General features: G+C 41.5%; 1 pseudogene; it reads left to right on the forward strand.

Annotated features, from left to right (window-relative positions):
• Window positions 1-2: 2 nt before the first annotated feature.
• On the forward strand, window positions 3-19,841 carry LOC126595392 (protein NUCLEOLAR FACTOR 1-like; annotated as a pseudogene).
• The last annotated feature ends 219 nt before the right edge of the window (window positions 19,842-20,060 follow it).

Raw genomic sequence — 20,060 nt, forward strand, 5'->3', positions numbered from 1 at the left:
GCATGGATTCAGAGTATTTCCTTGGGCTTTCCCCCCTTGGTGCCCTTAGTGAGGCTAAGGTGATCACAGGCTCATGCCTTGGGTGCTCTTGTTCCCTTGGCAGAGTTGATGCAGAGGTGAAAGAGGCAGCAGAAGTAGCTCTTGCCTTGCTTCGAGTCGTGATGCCCAAAGTGACACCACTTGCGACGAGGACGCTCTTGTTCTTTGCGCCGGTTGCGGGAACAGTTTGAGCCTTCCTTGATGCCATTAATTTTGGAAGTGTGCTTGAATTTCTTGAACGGAGAAAGAGATGAGAGGTAGAGATGTCCCACCGGGCGTGCCAAATTTGTAAACACGAAAAATTCCTGAAACAAACGAGACAAGAACAACGTGCACAAAATAATATTTGTATTTGATGATTTTGAGTTACAATCTCTCTCAAATTTGATCATCTGATTTGATCTCCGTAAGGTGTTGATTTGTGGATGTGCGATTGATCCAAAGGGCCGTTGGGCTTGATCTAAGGATGAACGTTCTTCAAGGGCCGTGGGCTTGATCTTGAAGGTGGATTTGAGCAGATCTTCAAAGAGCCGTTGGGGTTTGATCTTGAGGATGAAAGTTTCTTCATGGGCCGTTGAGGCTTGATCTTGAATAACGGTGATGAACGGATCTTTAAGGGGCTTTTGGGCTTGATCTTGAAGAACAGTGATGAACGGATCTTCAAGTGCTTTTGGGCTTGATCTTGAATAACGGTTGGATGTGTAGATTTGTCGACGTTATTGATCCAAAGGGTCGTTGGGGCTTGATCTTAGGATGAACGGATGATGAACGATGAACACTTTCTTCAAGGGCCGTCGGGGCTTGATCTTGAATTGGTGGAAGTTCTTCAAGGGTCTTTGGGGCTTGATCTTGAAGGTGGATGATTGTTGATCCAAGGGCCGTCGGGGCTTGATCTTGGAAGAACGATGAACGAAGAACAAAGTGGGCTTTCTTGATTCTTCGGGAACCTGGATGCTTGAGAGCTTTAGAGTTTCAGAGCTTCAGAGCTTCAAGGTTTTGGTGTAATCTCCATTGGTGAAATGAAATGAATGAAATTGGCTTCTATTTATAGAATTTTCCAAGGCCTAATTTTGAATATAATATTCCAGATGAAATAAGTCGTTTCTGCCAGGTGTTGACACGTGTCCTGTTTGATGACTTTTCCGATGATTCTCGATTTTTTGTTTAGACACACGCTACGTGTAAAATTTATGTAATACATGAGCGTTGAAACTTTGATTTATCGGTCAACATTGATTTACCAAAATTTCGATGTCTACAATTCTAACTTATTATTTTGAATGTAATGTGATCAAAGAGTGCTAAAAGTTATATTCACTATTGTTTTACAATTTATGCTTTTTTTTTCTCGTTAAAAAATTTATTGGTGGACATTTAACTGAGACGACATAGATTGAGATTCCAACTCAGTTTTTAATCTTTGCTTTGTAGGAGGTACATAAAGTTGTACAGTGGTTTCTATACCTCAGATATGGATTTGGATCCTCTCCTAAGCTAATGGAGATGATCCTCCTGACCAGTTATCATGGACCGTTGGATTTTTATCCAATGGCTACAAACAGGGGGTCCCTTTAAAGTTATAATAATTATAGCCGTTGGATTTTTATCCAACGGCTCATGATAATCCAACGGCTCATGATAACTGGTCAGTAGGATCCTCTCCATTAGCTCAGGAGAGGATCCAAATCCCTCAGATATTATAGTTGCTTCTTCAGTTGGTTTGTTGAAAGTAAGTGATCAACTTTATTTTCAGTTTCTAGTCTGATTTTTTCCACTGGTGACCTGTTATGAAACTACTGCTATACACAGAGGCCGAAAAACAAATTCCATTATTAATATAATCTTAGAAGTCCATATTTGTTACATCTTCCGTTGTATTTCTTTGAGGCATTGCCTTTTTGGTTTTTTTCTTTGGTACTTTCAATGTAGTTAATTGGTAAGGAAAAAGTGCCTATCAATGCTTAGTGTAAAGGCTTACATGACCACTTTTGGAATAGATAATTATATAATTGTCTCTAGTTTGTAGAACCAACTTTCCTATTGAAGGCACCAACTCCCTTGCAAGAATCATCTTAAAATGAAATACTTTTTTTCTAAATTAAGAGTGTGGACATTCTCTATATATTCTAAGGTTGGAGGTTGGTCATTTGTTTACGTTTGTGATTGGCTAACACTTCCTTTATATCTATTATAATGAGTCTGGACCTTTATTTTTACAGAAAATTGATGAGGCTAAATTAAATAAAGAAAAAGATGTCGACTATCTCTTTCTTCCATAGAGGTAATGTATCTTACCAACCTGTCAGTGTTTGGAAGTACGCTTGTATGCTTGGTATTGGGCTTCTCCGATGCTTTAATGGTTCCCTTCCATTGATGGAGATACATGTTTTGATGTGGCAGGTTCTAGTTATTGATCATGCAGATGTTATAACGATGCAGGTAATAGTGTGATCAATTATCCACTTGAAATATATGGTGCCTGCAAAATTTATATCTTCTCTTTTCTGATAAAATATCTAGAACTGGGACTTTTTGAAGTCTGTTGTTGAACAATTGGACCACATACCATCTAAGCAGCATGAACTGATGTCATGCGGATAAGACCGTGGTATGATTTGTTGTCCATCTTTTCAAGTATTAACATTGTATTGTGCCAGGCATGGCAATTTATCCTTATAATTTCCTCCCTCACACTAGTAGTAACAAAGTGCTTCCTATACAACCGAAATTGTTATGAACATCTCAAGAAGTAGAACACTTATACCGATTGGAAATTTGATTGTGAAGCCACTGATCTATATCACGTCATGAAGACCAACTCAACAATGTTTTTCATGGCCAGGTACCTAGATGGATATGCACCTTTCTATAGGCAAACAATACTTTTGAGTTATTATTCAAATCCGGGTAAGATTTCTCCTTTTCTTTGATGGCAACTGTGAATTTTTTTTGCTTTCTTTTATATTGATGTTCACTCGTAATAAAATTCAAATTATAAGAAAATCAACAAGGAATGCATTCCAGTTCTTAATCGGCCTTTAACCCGATGCTTTTCACTGCAGATATAAACAATTTGTTCAACAAGCACTGCAGTAATTACCATGGGAAGGTATGTATAAAAATTAACATTTAGAGCATGATTATTTGTTCAGTTTGAGCATATATTTGGACTAAAAAATATCTTTTATAGCTTCATATCTTCACCTATACTATTGGGCTCTACTGTCCACTGATCGTACAATGGATTAAATGATATCAATAGAAAATATCAAATTAATATAAAATGGCTGTTTGCCAACACAATGCAAAAGGAAAACTTCAATTTCTGTTTTCCTTCAAATATTCAGATTGGCAATGCTTATTTTATGGTTCACAAAAGGCAAAAATTCTTAAATACTGAGTTTGTGATAACTATAGGTGAAGCTGGTACATGAACATAAAGGAGTTCTTCCTAAAGTGGTTCATCAAGTCCGCCAGGTATGCAAAAATTCTTTGACTCATTTGACAACACCGTCAAAACTTAAGGACAGTTCTCTTTCAAGTTGAGTTTATTTGCTTGTTAAACCTTTTAGTTTGTCTGGTTTGGAGGTCTTAACTGTCTATCTTCTAATTTTCTTAGAGGCATTTGTCATCCTTTATTTCCCTTTCTTCGGAAAATTAGGATGCAAAATGTACCGTCTAAATAATATTTCAATTTCTGTCCCGCTCCTTGATTCTTGTTGCTGATAATTGGCCTTTTTGTGCGGTTGAGGTGGATTTGAAATGAAAACATGGAATCCGTGGATATGGTCTTTACTGATTTATGTTTTGACTTCATTGATTGAGAACCTGTCGGGAATATGGGTCACACAACATTGAGACTCTGAATTGTTCTTTTTGTTTCCTGGTGTGATTTGAATATTTATTATGTTAGAAGAAGTGGCTACCGAGGAAAAAATAATAATATATGTATCACTGTACTCAGTTTCTTCTTTAAGTGTAAGGAATTAGATTGATTCCTTAATTATGTTTCAGATCTGGAAATCACTTCATCAGCTAATTCACTTTTTTACTTTCAACCTTCCAGATTTATCAGCGGTTTGATGCAGACTCAATACAACATTTTGATGATGCTCGTTTTGAATATTTTACTACAAAGGTTTCTTCTGTTTTCCAGAAGTGTCCTTAATTGCAAGAGACTTTATAGTTGGTTGTTATTGAACAATTATAATTTGATTTCTGAATTGCTATAGTTTGACTTATTAAAGAAGGTCTCTATAAATTGTGGCTAGATACTTTGTGTGGATGCAAATTTATTCCTTCTTCTTTTTGGATAAAATTGCACCTACAAAACAATCAACACCTTAGGGTCAAGGCCAAGAGCCTCACGCGCCCACGATGAATGGGGGGCGGGGGGCTTTGGCCGAAGAACCTCCGATGCTAAAGTTAGAATTTTAGAGAGAAAAGTGTTTAGAGAGTTTTTGGAGTTTTGCAAGAGTGTGGACTTAGGTTTGTAGAGAAAATGGGGCTCAATATATAGAGTATGGCCGGTCCCCTTTGGAGAAAAGGTGGCCGGCCTTTGGGATGTGTTTTGGGTGTATTTTGGGGTTTAATGTGTGATTTATTTTGCCATTAATAGATTAATTAGGCAATTAATCCATTAATTAGCCAATTAACACATTTTTAGAAAGAAAGTTTTGGAGGTTATGGAATGAATAAAATAAATAGCTAATTGATTAGCTAAAAAAGGGTAAAAAATATATGGAATGAAATAGGTTTTGGGAGTTACCTTGTAGAAGGGATTAGAAGGGATTTGATGGGATAGGTTTTGAATTGTTACCTATTTTAGGCACTTTTGACTTGGTTGAGGGATGATTGCCCGTTACTCGCACGTAGGAATCCCGTTATACCTCAAGGATATTTTTGTCCTCTTTTATCCAAAAATCCATGTGTCGCCTTGTGATTATTTTTGGCTCCACAAATGCCCCCACACATGTTGGGCTGCTCATAGGAAAAGACAGCAGGTGTAGAGATCTTTTTGCTTTAGGAAACATAGGACTGCTTCCTTTTTTTATGTAGATTCCCTCTTTAATAAGAAATTAGATCCTTCTAGGAAAGGGAAATAAATTTCTCTCAAGGCCTATTTAAGTCCACCTTAAGTGGGTTATTAAATCAACTTTGGAGAGCGGTTTATTCTACCCTACAAGAGATAGAGCTTAGAGGATATTTGTTCCCCCTCCTCTAGCAATCTTCTACATCTTGCTCGTGCAAAGGACTGTCTTTCGTTGATTTCTTCGTCTTTTTCGTGCCGCACCGATGTAAGAAAAATTTAATTTTTCTTGTCTTCTTCTTGGATAATGCTGTTGCGGGGCAGCCGTCCGGGTGGTGCAGCACATTGGCTGGCAGGGGCCAAGAGTCGGCTCAGCATGGGCCGATGATGTGTTGTGGTAGGGAACACTGCTTTAGGCTGCTCAACTTGGCTAGAGCCATGGACAGCTTGTGCAGTTAGGACCATGGATTGAAGCGCTGAGATGTAGTGCTAGGTGAGTCACATGGCTCATGTCCTTTAGGCTCTTGGACCTGACACGGGCCAGGCCGACAATTGAGAGAAATGAGGAGGTCGTGGGCCTCATGGATTGCTGGAATGTTGGGCATGCAGGCCTCCTGCCTACTAGAATGCTGAGTACCGTGAATAGCGTTGGCTGCTTAGTTCTCTTCGCTGGGAGAAAGGTGGGCTGCTCCCAAAGAGGAGGTAAAGAAGATGAAGGCGGATGCATTGGCTCGTCTGATCGTTGTCATGGAGCTTACTATGAATAAAGGTGGAAATAAGAGATCTTCCTCGCCTACTCAAGAGATGTCAGTTGAGAAAAAATTGAAGACTTCCTCTGCTGCTCATAAGGATCTGTCTGCTGTCGAGAGGCCTGTGATTGGCATGACTTCTTCCAATGGGAAAAAAATGAGGCTGCTAGATCTGAGCATGTGGCGCCTTCCATGTTGAGAATGGCTAGTACAATTGTTGATAAGATTGCTCAGTGTAAAGGTTTTATCATGCCCCCAGTGCCGAAGTCTGTTCCAAGATGTTCGTTGGGAGCCAAGTCTGGTTCACCTTTGGAGAAACTTGCTATTATGAAGAGTGGTAAGGTGGACTATGCTGCTAAAGTGGCGTCAATGCCCACTCCCTCTGCTATTGAGACTGATTTGCCTGTTGGGAAGGAGGAGACTACTCACATAGGCAGCTGTGAGAAATCCACTAAGCCTGCTCCTAGGGAGGCTGCTGAGATCTGTATGCTCTTGAAACCAGATCCGCTTGAAGATATGGATGCTTATGCCAAGTTTGTTAATGGCGTTAGAAAAGTTTGTTTGCCCAAGTTCCTTTACGAAGCATACAACCCAATGTAGAAGGACTGCTCTGCTTGCTATGATGCAAATATAGCAAGGCTGTCAAGGTGGTGGCGAAGACTATGGTAGCTGAAGCTTATTCGTTGGCCGATAAGATTAAGAGGTTGGATTATGAGCTCGTTACTTTGAAAGGGTCTAATATTTCTGCTCCCACTTCTCTGCAGCTTGAGACCGCTCGCCAAGAAATCGTTGACTTAAAGGCTAGGCTTGACGTGATCCAAGTTAAGTATGAAAGTGCAAAGAATGAGATTGGATGTTACATACCTCATATTCAAGATCTTGGTTTGCAGTTTTTGAGCTTCGTTTCGCTGCTTATGCAAATGATGAAAAGTTGATTGCTGCTTATAATCAAGTGATCCACTTCAAAAGAGTCGTCGATAGGCTTGAACCCCAAGTGTTGGAACTTCAAGGTGTATTGAAGATCAACGAAAGTTTGAAGAAATAAGTGGATAAGCTGCAGCGCGTCCGTGTTGGTCTACTCGAGGAGATCGAGCAACTGAAAGGTGAAAAGGCTGGGCTCGAGGCTCCGTTTGTTCAGAGTCAGACCGATTTCTACAAGTTGGGTTATGTAGATCATCTCTTTAGTAGACCGTCTGACTTTGAGTTTGCTAGGAGAGACTTCGAAACCTTCTCTATTCTCCAGAAGACTTGCTTACCTTTACTTTTGAGGCCTCCATTGGTGAAGTAGTCAGAGATATTGGTGCCTAAGTTGGAGTAGCCAGGGGTGAAGCGTCGGATGGTGCCACTGTTAAAAATGTCCCTGCTGCTGAAGGTGTGGCGACCGAGTAGTCATAAAGTGTCCAAGTTGCGAAAGAGTAGTCTTCTAGGTAATCTTTAGGATTTTCTTTGTTTCCCTCTTTGCTTTTTGCTTTGCTTGAACTCATTCGGTCTTTGCTAGTTGTTTATCAATTTTGCTAGAAAATTTAATAAACTTGCTTCCCTCATTTTTCTTCATCTTCGCTTCTTTCGTTCATGCCCTAACCTTTAAACTTTATAGACTAGTGGCAGGCGTGCTACTTTTCTATAAGCAGACAAGCCCACGTAGATGCAGTTGTAGGTGTTGGTGTAGAACTTTGCAACATTGTTAGCCATAGGGTTGGCAGCCGGATGCCTTACTTACAGAAGTAGACAAATTTGCGTAACCACTAGGCTGTTAACCTTGGTTTTCCCTAATTCCGTAGGCTGAGTAGCAAGTATCACAACACTTTAGGACTTGGTGTAGGTTGTTCTGCACTTGGCAGAGGTGAAGCTTATCGACTATGTAGCATGTCAGCAGTGGATAAAGATTTGTATATGCACGCTAGCTTGTTTAACCTTTCACAAGAATGTACGGTTGTATAAGTCTAGCGTGGTTTTACTGCTCGAATGGCAAGCCGTAGGCAGTCCTTCGAAAATCGTAGGCTACCTTAGTGCACTCGGTAGCAACTTTAGGGTTCCAAGGCAGCCGTTTGTAGAGCGTACTGTGTAATGTGCCCCCTCCGTTTCTAGGGCCCGGTTCCCCACGGATTAGGCCAAAAGACCTAAAATCCTTCAGTTAGCTAAGCCTTGAAAAAGACTATTGTGGCTACTTCTAGGAATCCCCGGCACAAGCCATCGTGCATCTAGTTATACTAGGGCAGCCAAGCTTATCCACGTCTGGATATTCGGAGTGTAAAGTTTATCCTCCCGTCTTGGGGAATTGACCCATGTGGGTGTCTGGGAATTGGTTTACCCTCTTACACTGGAGAGCAATTAGTTTACCCTCTCGCATTGGAGAGCATGGCTGGTCCCTCGGGGGGCGCAATTCATATGATGAGTCCCTAAGAAGAGCACAGTCTTCTTTTGAAGTGCAGGAGTGATCAGTTGTTGTAAGCATGCAACCGAGCAAAGTTGTGATTACTTCTGAATTCCTCATTGAAAAACGAGTGAAAAGAACGAGAACTTAGTTGTAAGGTAAGAACTGCATAACAATTGGATAGTCATCGGCTTGTGAGGTGGTGCCCATTGAGCTTCTTGAGTCTTTGGGCTTTGATGTAGCGGGAGGTCACACATGGTACTTCCTCAGATTGTAGGCGCTCCACTGCTTTTCAATCTTTTTATCGTTTCATGGTGGATAGGGTGTAATTACTCTTGCCGCCTACTATGTTGATCTTGTACGGACCTTCCCAGATGAGATCCATCTTTTTAGAGCCTTCTCTGCGGGCAGTCATAAAGGTTTTTCTTAGGACTAGATCTTCAGGCTGGAACTGTCGGATCTTGGCCCTTTTGTTGTAGTTGGAAATGAGTTGTTGCTGGTAGGCTGCGATGCAGGTAATGGTCTGCTCGCACTTGTCCTCTACCCGATCTAAGCTTGTAGCCATCTCCTTACTGTTCTGCTTAATGCTTAGTAATAGAGCAGTGATACTTGGCTTGATGACATTGGGATAAATGATTGCTTCTGAGCTAAATGCCAAAGAGAAATGAGTCTTATCGGTTGCTCGTCTTTTGGTGGTGCGATATGCCCATAGACATCGGGGGAGTTCATCTGGCCATTTTCCCTTCTTGTTGGTGAGGGATTTCTTGAGACAATCGAGGATCATCTTGTTGGATGCTTCAGCCCACCACTGCCTTCAGGATATATTGGCATGGACATGTGCTGCTTGATGCTATACTTTTAGAAGAACTTCGCCACATCTTGGCCCACTAATTGAGGACTGTTGTCGGTGACAATGGACTGAGAGATGCCAAATCGGCAAATGATATTCCTCCATATGAAGTGCTCTATGTCCATCTGAGTCGTGGTCGTCTTGGGCTCTGCTTCTACCTATTTGGTGAAATAGTCGATTACCACAATCATCATGCATCTGCCCCTAGTAGCAGGCGACATAGGTTCTACCAGGTTGATTGCCCACTACATGAATGGCTAAAGACTCATCTGCGGGTGTAGCTTGCTGGCAGGCAGTGCTGGTACCGGCTTGTAGCGTTGGCAACGGTCGTACTTGTGTACTAACTCCTTAGTGTCTTAGTGCATGGTGAGCCAGTAGTAGCCTGCGTTAAGAGCCTTCTGTGTTAAGGATCGACCTCCAGAGTGATTTCTTTAAACACCTTCGTGGATTGAGCTTAGAACCATCAAGTCATTGGGAGGTGCTAAGCAGCGGAGATGTGGTCCGGTGTAGGATTTTCAGATGAGAATGTTGTTCCACATGTAGTAGCGTGTTGCCTTGATCTGGAGCTTGAGTGAGGGTGTAAGTCTAAAACGCCTTAAGCAGTCTTGCTAGTGATTAGCTGGGAATCAAAATGAATTGCAAGCTTTTTCACTGCCAAGTCTTTTGCCATTTGGAGGACTGCTAGTAGGGTCTCGTACTCTACTTCGTTGTTGGATGCTTTAAAGCCTAGAGTGATCGCCTGTTCAGGTATCGAATCATCTAGGGTGATAAGGACTACGCCTGTTTTCAAACCTTTGTAGTTGGATGCGCCGTCGACAGGTAAAAGCCAGAAGTCACCATCGGGTGGAGCAGGTGTAGCTAAGGCGTGCTCAGCTACCTTTGGGGCTTCGTTGTGCCGCTCTGTTGCGTTGTGAATGTTTGGTAAGGAGTTGTGGAGCTAGGACCATGTTACACGTAGTAGGAGATGCTCAACTGCCGATATTGGACCACTCTAGAGCTAAATTATGAAGCAAATGTCAGCTAGGGTCGTGTGACGCGCAATAGGAGGTGGTGCTCAACTGCCAACATATGTTGCTCCTATGTAGAATCTTTTGGGGCGACGAAGAAAAAACTTGCTTTCGAATGTGTTATTCCAGTGCTCGTCTGCCCTTGGCGTGTCTTTTGGGCCAAGTTGTTGCGTTCGTCAGAAAACTTTGCATCTGTCAGGGTCTACGCCTTTATCGTCACACGTCTAGATTGGGCGGAATAATGTGTCATGAGGATGAATGAGTGTGTTTGAAGGTAAAACTTGAGTTTTTGGGTTGTAACAATTATCGCCAAAGTTAGAATTTGAATTTTTGATAGCATCGAGGAGAGCTTTTGAACTGTGGAATATAGGTAGTCGGGCCCCCAACTCTTCTCTTATGATGGTAGAGCGTACTGCTGCTTTAGATACCATCAAACATATGACTAAGTTATCCGCTACTTCCGGTTTGGATAATAGGGAAGTGATGCCGGATACTTCTTCAAGTCCTTGAATGTGCATTGGCGAACCTCATCCCAAATGCATGCTTCTCTACCAGAGCGAAAGAGTCTGCCAGAGTTAGATCTTCTTTCATGATCAATTTTTCGAATAGCGAGTGGTCTGCTGGAAGTCCTTTTTAGAAGGTTACTCTGGCTATCGAGTCGTTACATCTGACTATCCTTACCTTCTCTACTTTGAACCTCTTCACATAGTTGCGAAGTGACTCTTTTGGGTTCTTCTTGACGTTGAATAAATGGTCGGACTTCTTCTTGATCGAGCGATAGGATGAATATTCTTTGGTGAAAATCAAAGAAAGTTCGTCGAAACTCCGGATGGATTATGGCGGCAAGGTGTAGAACCAATCTTGCGCCTCACCTTGTAAAGTGGTGGCGAATATCTTACACATGAGATCATCATTGTTTCGATAGAGGATCATTACGCTTCGGTGGTGCTTTAAGTGCCTCTCTGGGTCCTCATCCCTTTTGAAATATGTGAAATGTGGCATGCTGAACTCGCGTAGAGGCTTTGCCTGCTCGATCTCGTCCATGAAGGGTGACCTACTTATGTTGGTCGCGTTTTGTCATAGTGCATCGTCGGTGACCTTGTTGCGTTGGAAATTGCATAATCGCTTGGTCAATAGTCTCTCTACTTCTTCCTGAATTTACCTTTGTTGAGGTAGTGGACCTCTCGGCTGCCCCCAACCGTGACTTGCTAATCTAGACTGCTCTTCCATGTGTTTGGCTCATCTATGCCACTAATGCGGTGCGTGTAGCGCTTTCCTAGTAGGCAAGCGAGTTCTTCGCAGGCTGCCGGTTGAACTTGAGCCGGATTGAGTGACTGTTGACTATCAGAGTGTGACCCCAACTATGAATGTATGTTTGTCTGTGGGCCTAGTCGAGAATGCACGCTCATTCGCGCTCTAAAACGGAAGTATACGCTATCTCAGAGGCCTAATCGGGAGTATACATTGCCCGAACGCTCAGTTCGTGGCTGGTTAAGTGGCTGCTTGTCGGGACGCTGCTGGAGAGGCTCTTTGTCTGCCCTTGTCCTACTTCGGGACACCTCGTCTGGGGCACGTTACATCTCGGTGCGCTGCAAGAGCTAGTTCACCAAGGTCGTTTGTTGTGCGAGGGCGCTCGTCAACTCTATGACTTGTCGAGACAAGTGTTGTTCTTCATTTAGGTTGGAATAGCTTGGAAGGAATATGTATCCTTAAGCAGTGGAAGTGTGGTAGACTTCGAGCGCAAGATTTGAGTTGGGAAATGTCAAATTCGCAGAAAAATATGGTGAAAATGCTCCCGGTTAAATCGTCGGTCTGGAAATTTAGAGCCGGGACAGTTAAACTAATCTTGGATCGATTTGGCCTACTTGGAAGGCCACGGGAGCAGACTGGGCCGCGGAAGCAGGTTGGACCACGGGAGTGTGATGCTCGTCGGGAGCAGGCTGGGCCACAAAAGTGGGCTACTGAGCTGAAGCAGGCTGGGTCATGGGAGTAGGCTGTGCCACAAGAGTAGACTGCTCGGCGGGAGCAGGCTGGGCCACGGGAGTAGGCTGCTCAGCTGAAGCAGGCTGGGCCACGAGAGTAGGCTGATTGGTGCGTGATGCATGCGAGTGCGAGGCTTGGGTCGTGGCTTTAGTGCCATGGGCTTTGGATGTCATAGCTTGGGCTTAGGCCCATGCAAGCTTGGATGGCACAGCTCGGGCCGTGGTAGCAGTGCCATGGTGGAGCCCCGTAGCGATGATGCCGCTCCTATGATCACATTTAGCCTCGTGGATCGCCGTGGTCCCATTTCTTGAATATTGAAATTTTTACTTGTGGAATTTTCTAAATTTCTAGCCATTGTATTTCTCTTTTACGTTTTATCAAAGAATCTTTGCAAATAAAAAATTCTAGTAATAAGAACGTACGAAAAATCTTCAAATGGACAAGAAATAGAAAATCCTTTTGATGCGGGAGTCTTCTACGAATGTGTGACTCTTCTCTCAATGAAAGCACCAATTTGTGGATGCAAATTTCTTCCTCCTTCTTGGACAAAATTGCACCTACAAAACAATCAACACCTTAGGGTCAAGGCCAGGAGCCTCACGTGCCCACAATGAATGGGGGGGGCTTTGGCCGAAGAACCTCCGATGCCAAAGTTAGAATTTTAGAGAGAAAAGTGTTTAGAGAGTTTTTGGAGTTTTGCAAGAGTGTGGACTTAGGTTTGTAGAGAAAATGGGGCTCAATATATAGAGTATGGTTGGTCCCCTTTGGAGAAAACGTGGCCTGCCTTTGGGATGTTTTTTGGGTGTATTTTGGGGTTTAATGTGTGATTTATTTGGCCATTAATGGATTAATTAGGCAATTAATCCATTAATTAGCCAATTAACACTTTTAAAAAGAAAGTTTTGGAGGTTATGGAATGAATAAAATAAATAGCTAATTGATTAGCTAAAAAAGGGTAAAAACTATATGGAATGAAATAGGTTTCGAGAGTTACCTTGTAGAAGGGATTTGATGAGATAGGTTTTGAATTGTTACCTATTTTGGGCACTTTTGACTTAGTTGAGGGATGATTGCCCACCGCTCGCGCGCAGGAATCCCGTTATACCTCAAGGGTATTTTTGTCCTCTTTTATCCAAAAATCCACGTGTCGCCTTGTGATTATTTTTGGCTCCACACTTTGTTATTAATTTGATAGAACCATCTTCAAGAAGAATTCTTTAGGGCCTGTTTGGAATCCTTCTTGGATCCAATTTTTTGTTTTAAAAAAATGATGAATGTAGCTAAATTAGTTAACACCATTAGTATCAATAACAAAAAGTTCAAGAAGGATGGCAAACAACCCCTTAATTTTTTTTTGAAACATAAGATTTAATTTTGAAGTTAATAGTATAGAAAGATAAGACGTCTTCAATAAGATTGTATTTCATTTCACAAATGTACAATTACACAGAAGAGAATATATATAGCATTTTTCTCCTTACAAATATACCCTTGACTACCTTAACTGAACTTGTAACCATTCTAACCAACTACAGTTAATAACAAACTAACCACATTTAACTTTTGCTAAACTATTTTACATCAACAGAAATGGAAGATTTATTATCTTCCTTAATACACCCCCTCAAGCGAAAGGAGGAATCAGAGTTGATGCCAACGGGAAGCTTGGAACACAGGTATCGAAACTGATTTTTAGACAAGGATTTTGTATGAAGAACAGCCAATTGATCAGCACTGCAAACAAACTGGACTTTGAGAAGATTAGCAAGAACTAGTTCGCGAATGTAGTGATAATCAATCTCAACATGCTTAGTGCGAGCATGAAAAACAGGATTAGAGGCTAAAGAGATGGCGGAAATGTTATCACACCATAAGGTAGGCAGTTTGGGGAGAGGACAGTGAAGATCACGAAGGATTTTACAAAACCAAGTGAGTTCGGCAGCTGTATGAGCCAAAGACCTATATTCGGCTTCGGTAGAAGAACGGGCGACAGTACTTTGTTTCTTGGCACTCTAGCTGATAAGGTTGGGACCAAGAAAAACAAAGTAGCCACTGGTTGAGCGCCGATCAAAAGGGCTGCTAGCCCAATCAGCATTAGAATATGCTGAGAGATCAACAAGACCCTTTGTAAACCATAATCCCTGAGAGACAGAACCTTTTAGAAAGCGAAGAACTCGTTTGGCAGCTTGAAAATGTTGTTCACGCGGAGCATGCATAAACTGGCAGAGCTGATTGACAACAAGAGAACGATACTCGGTGGGGTTAGGGAGAAGAGAACCAGTGTGATCCAGTTTATTGGAGCCAAGAGGTGTGCAACAAGGTTTTGCACCTTGCATATTTGTCCGTTGAAGAAGATCAAGCAGATATTTAGTTTGATGAAGAAATATCCCTTTAGAAGATCGCTGAACTTCCAGCCCCAAGAAATAGTGTAAAGGACCAAGATCCTTCACTGGAAACCGATTACTAAGCTGATTAATGAATTGATGACAGAGATGAGAATCAGGGCCAGTTACGAGAATATCATCCACGTAAACAAGAACGATAACCAGCTGAGGATTATGAAGAACAAACAGAGATGCATCAGAAGAAGATTGATGGAAGCCAAGATCATGCAGAGCTCGAAATAGTTTTTCAAACCAAGCTCTAGGGGCTTGCTTAAGACCATAAAGCGATTTTTGAAGTTTGCACACATGACTGGGGAAAAGAGGATCAATAAAACTCGGGGGTTGAAGCATGTAGACATCCTCTTTTAAATCACCATGAAGGAAGGCGTTGTTGATGTCTAACTGATTTAAAAACCAATTATGTTGAACAGCAAGACTAAGAAGGATTCGAATGGTAACCGGTTTAGCAACCGGACTGAAAGTCTCCTGGAAATCAATGCCCTGTTGTTGATGAAAACCCTTGGCAACAAGCCGGGCCTTGTAACGATCCACAGTACCATCAGGTTTCTGCTTAACCCGAAATACCCACTTGCAGCCAACAATGTTCTGAGAGGAATTCAAAGAAACTAAGGACCAAGTGCCTGTAGACAGTAAGGCATTATATTCATCCTGCATAGCAGCTCGCCAGTGAAGAAACTTAGATGCTTGGAGATAAGTACTGGGAACTGAATCCATGGCAACGGATAGAGGATGCTTAGTGGCTGTATAAGCCTTAGGTTTGTAGATGCCGGCTTTGGATCGGGTAACCATAGGATGAATATTGACCATAGAGGTAGATACAGGTGGAGAAGCATCGGAATGCGGAGAAAGAGCTGGAGATGGAGAAGTAGCTGGAGGTGGAGAAGCACCAGTAGTGGAATGAGCAGCAGGAGGTGAAGAAGTAGCAGGAGATGGAGACGCACCAGGATGAGTATACGTGCGAAAATAAAGATCCATCGAAGAAGAAGACACGGGAGAAACATCGGCAGAGCGAGAAGATTAAAGCTGCAGAGACTGAAAAGGATAGACTGCTTCATTAAAAATTACGTGTCTGGAGATATAGACTCGGTTGTCAACTAGATCAAAGCACCGATAACCTTTGTGCTGAAGACTATAGCCCAAAAATACACAACTCTTGCTTTTAGCATCCAATTTACTGTGAACATAAGGTTTAAGCCATGGGAAACATTGGCAACCAAAGACTTTGAGTTTGGAATAATCCGGGTGCTGATGAAATAAAATTTCCCAAGGAGATTGCGAGTGACCAGAAATGGGAAGACGATTAATGAGATACAAGGCAGTAGAGAAAGCCTCGACCCAAAATACATGAGGAACATGAGAAGCAACAAGTAAGGTCCGGGCGGTCTCAACAAGATGTCGGTGTTTTCGCTCAGCACAGCCGTTTTGTTCAGACGTGTGTGGACAACTTAATTGATGAAAAATACCATGCTCATTAAGAAAAGATGCAAAAGAATGACCAGTGAATTCACCCCCTGAATCTGAACGCAACACTTTGATTTTATTACCAAGCAAATTTTCTACATAATTCTTGAAAACAACAAACGTAGAAAATACATCCGACTTTGCCTTCAAAGGGAAAAACCAGCTGTATTTGCTAAAGTCATCAACAAGAAGTAAGTAATATCGGAAACCACTGCTAGATGTAACAGAAGCAGGTCCCCACAAATCACAGTGTAAAAGTTGAAGACTGTGAGTAGTTGCTGAAGAAGACAGGCCAAAAGGAAGCTTGTGGTTCTTTGCCAATGCACAATCGGAACAGAAAAAATCAACGGTAGACCGGCCTTGGACGGCAAGAGTAGTAGTAGACATTACCCGACGAAAAATGGCAGAAGATGGATGACCCAATCGCCTGTGCCATACCTTTATTGGAGCTTTAATAATGACAAAGGCTGATGCAGCAAGTGAAGGAGAAGCTTTACCAGAAACGAAACTAGAAGATGTAGTAGACTGCAAAGGATAGAAACCATCTTTAACGGAACCCCGCAAAAGCGTCTTCCCCGTGGAACGATCCTTAACAACGGAGCCATTAGAATCAAGAGTCAATGAACAATAATTGTCCTGGAGAAATTGAAAGGCAGACAGCAAATTGTGTTGCATATGAGGAACATGAAGAACATTAGACAATGTAAAAGAAGAAGTAGGGGTGCATAATGTAGATGAACCAACATGGGAAATGGGAAGACTTTTACCATCACCGATGTAAACCTTGTCTTCACCAGTGTAGGGAGTAGGAGAGGTGATATTTGATATGTCATTAGTAATGTGAGAGGTTGCTCCTGAGTCAATTAACCAAGTAGGAGAGGACTTGGCATCGGAACGGGCACACATTGCCTGAAGTTTGGCAGGGGGGATTTGACCACAAATGTCAGGATTCATCCGGTCAAAGCAGTCAAGCGCTTCATGACTGGAGTTACCACAAATCTGACAAGAAGCCCGAGGACCAGAGGAAGAACCACGATTGGAAGAATTACCACAATGGAAACCACCAGTGAAAGAGTTACCACGATTAAAACCACCAGTAAAAGAATTACCACGATGAAAGCCTCGATTACCACGATTTTGCTTCCCACGATTGGAATTGTAACGAAAAGAGTGCTGAAGGGGTTGATTCTGAGCAACATACACCTGTGGAGGGGTGGGAAGAAGTGGAGGTTGAGCCTGAATCGATAAGGCATGAAATGGTTCAGACACACCAGAAGAGACAACTTTCTTGCGACGATTCAGAGAAAGCTCTTTGGTAAGGAGCAAGCCATGTAGTTCATCCAAAGATGTAAATGATAACCAAAGCATGATTGAGTCGGTGAAAGATTCAAATTCATCAGGAAGACCAGCCAGAGTAGCAGCAATGAGATCGCGATCATAAATTGAGGCTCCAGCAGCAGTGAGAGAATCGGAGATCTCTTTGAGTTCTTGCAAATAATCAGACATGGATCGAGAACCTTTCTGAACACTTTGAAGGCGAGAACGAAGTTGATGAACATGTGCATTAGAGATACCCCCAAATCGTTGTTCGAGCTTAAGCCACAGATCTCGAGAAGACGAAACACCAACTGTAACAGGAATTACCTCTTCAGACAACGTGGAATTAAACCAAATCAGAAGATTCTGATCTTTCTCATACCAAATTTCGAAAGCCGGATTAAGAGTACGATCAGGCAGAAGAGGAGCAGGACAGGGTTCGGTGCCATCGACGATACCAAGAAGATGATAACGTCGAAGAATCGGAGCAAACAGAGCACACCACGGCAGATAATTGGTCCTCTTGAGCTTTATTGGCACCATACTGCCAATATTTTGGATCGTGAGAGAGGAATACAAAGAGGAATTAGGGTTCGAAGATGAACTAGGGTTAGAAGAGGGATTGGGAACAGGCACCGACTCAGACGAAGTCGCCATGAAAACAGATCAAGATCAACAAGATGCATAACAAAAAACGCCACAGAGAACAAATCGAGATACAGATCAGAAGATCGGAGCGGAAGAGAAGAGGATCGAGAGGAGCCGTGAGGCGACTGGCGATGAGACCATATAGAAAGATAAGACTTCTTCAATAAGATTGTATTTCATTTCACAAATGTACAATTACACATAAGAGAATATATATAGCATTTTTATCTTTACAAATATACCCTTGACTACCTTAACTGAACTTGTAACCATTCTAACCAACTACGGTTAATAACAAACTAACCACATTTAACTTTTGCTAAACTATTTTACATCAACAGAAATGGAAGATTTATTATCTTCCTTAATAAATAGTTCCTGAAGTTTTTGTTTTCAAATCTATGGAAACAAATACTTTTGTGCCAAGACTTTTAGGAAGATTGGGGCAATGTTTGTACTAGCTAAAACAACTCGCACTTGAAGTTGGAAGAGAATATGAAAAGTTGCTGATATAAATTCAGTTTTTTCGAAAGAAAAAATATTCCAATCTTAAACCAAACCCTACTCATGTCATTGAACTTGCTGCGTTTTAAGAAATTGAAATACACACTCTGTTCTTGACTGTTTTAGTTTAGCTTGATTTTTTTTTTCATCTTTTTAGTCACTTTTTGAGATGGTTAGTGTTTTTTTCTGTTTTCAGGTCTTCCCAAAGATAAAACATTCTGTTGAGGTAATTATTTGAAGCCTAATATTTTTAAAATTGCAATTATTAATAAATTTTTGTTTAAAGTGTCCTTGAATGATCCTTGGAATTTTTCACGATATCTTTACCTGGAAACTTTTGTTCAGGGCGGGATTATGATATTTATCAGTTGTTACTTTGAATATGTTCGAGTTGGGAATTTTTTGAAGTCACAGAGTGCATCCTTGTGTTTACTTCATGAGTAAGAACCTGTCCTACTTATGTTGTTATGCAGAGCAGAGTGATATTTCTCGTGCACGGGTTCGGTTCTTTGAAGGAAAGCGGAAGAGAATGCTTTATACTGAGAGATCACACATTTACCACAGGTATAAGGTTGTTTAGACTGCTTTGAGCATGCTTTTCTTGTCCAAATGCTGATGTATTTTGTGCCTTTCCATTTTGGATATTGTTTGCTTAATTTGGAAAGTATTTTGTGGTGAGTAGATCCGTGGCGTTGAGAATTTAATCATATGTTCTCTGCCTGAGAGAAAGGAATTTTACCCTGAGGTGAGCTCGATACAAATAGTCATTCTCCTTAAGAAGCAATTGAAGAGCTACCAAATTTAAAAATAATATTCTTCTTTTCGTAAACCAAAACGCTCTTTTTATTTAATTGCAGATTGTTAATAAGGAAAACTAATGAAAATGGTTTGAAAACTTTGAGTTTTAATGATAAGGATAAAATAAAGGGTAAAGTGAATAGTACCAGGATTGACTTTTTAGTGTAAAAATGTGATTTTTCGTTAAAGTGAACAGTACCGGGTGCTTTTCGTTAAAGTTCCCTTGTTAATATGCTTGATGGGTCCAATCCAATGACATGGCATGCACGGTGCTCTTTTCTCAATTTGATTATGAGGATGAGATAGGGTAGTTGTTAACTTTGCTACGAGTTGTGAATGTTTAACAACTTGGGATCCTTTATATTAGAAACTGGCACGGTTCTCATCAATTCAATAAAGAAACTGCCTAACATCCGAATTGTGTGAATCTGATCTATATGATGAAATTTGTTAATCTCCTGTTGTCGTTTTACACTGCCTGATGTCGCGAATATGAATTAGATTCTGTATTTTGTTTGTTTGTTTGTCTGATTATCGGACCAATGAATACTGAAAAACTTGATATGCGTGTGTATTTTTGTTTTTCGCTTATTGCATTTCAGCTCGAGAGAATTGTGGGATTGGCTTCAGCGAAGAGAATGTTGACATCGAAAGTGAAAATGTTTTCTTTCTCTTGAAGACTTCATAGAGAGTCCTACTTTAGGAGTCTCCTTAGCATTTCTCTAAATTCTATATGTATTGTTCCATCCATCTTCGTAAGAGATATATTGCCTCCATACTCGAGCGCCCTGGCATGAACCCAAATTGATTGTCTAAGACTTATGTCTCTTGCTTCAGTTTATGCTCAATTACTCTCTTCTCAAAGCTTCATTGTATGGCTCATTAACTTAATACCC

This window comes from Malus sylvestris, chromosome 13 (genome assembly GCF_916048215.2).
Source record: "Malus sylvestris chromosome 13, drMalSylv7.2, whole genome shotgun sequence".
NCBI classification, from domain to species: Eukaryota; Viridiplantae; Streptophyta; class Magnoliopsida; order Rosales; family Rosaceae; genus Malus; species Malus sylvestris.